This window comes from Arachis duranensis, chromosome 3 (assembly GCF_000817695.3).
Source record: "Arachis duranensis cultivar V14167 chromosome 3, aradu.V14167.gnm2.J7QH, whole genome shotgun sequence".
In the NCBI taxonomy this organism is placed as follows: Eukaryota; Viridiplantae; Streptophyta; class Magnoliopsida; order Fabales; family Fabaceae; genus Arachis; species Arachis duranensis.
The window spans coordinates 108,597,532-108,598,365 of NC_029774.3; positions in this window are offsets into that span (position 1 = coordinate 108,597,532).

An 834-nucleotide genomic window follows, 5' to 3' on the forward strand; every position below is an offset into this window, starting at 1 on the left:
GCGTTGAACATTTCCACTGAGAGGATGGGAGGTAGCCATTGACAACGGTGAAACCCTTGCATAAGCTTGCCATGGAAAGGAGTAAGAAGGATTGGATGAAGACAGTAGGAAAGCAGAGAGACGGAAGGGACAAGCACCTTCATACGCTTATCTGAAATTCCCACCAATGAATTACATAAGTATCTCTATCTTTATCTTTATGTTTTATTCGTATATCACCCATATCCATTTGAGTTTGCCTGACTAAGATTTACAAGGTGACCATAGCTTGCTTCATACCAACAATCTCTGTGGGATCGACCCTTACTCGCGTAAGGTTTATTACTTGGACGACCCAGTACACTTGCTGGTTAGTTGTGCGAAGTTGTGATAAAGAAGTGAGATTGCAATTGAGCGTACCATGTTGATGGCGCCATTGATGATCACAATTTCGTGCACCACCTACTATCTCTCCACTTTATTTAGAAAGGAGATCCGAACAAATTTTTAAGATAAAGAAAACGGTCATCCACCATCAAAGGTGAAACTACTCTAAAGGTGGTTATCTTTATACTATAAATACACTGACAAAACCTCAGGTATATTCAAGATCCAATCTACTAAAAACCTGCTTAAACCCTTGCTAACTCAAGCATCGGAGTCCCTTACAAGTACCACTCCCACCTCATCACGAGGAACTTGGATGGTAGCACTTTAACTCCAACACAAGTCGGATGCTGCATCAAAAGATGTTTGGACCTTACGAGTTACATCCAGACCCAAAAGCAATCCAGTTTCAGGTAACCTTCGAGACAGATTCTTATGTATGTATTTATAATATAAAAAGAGTTTTGC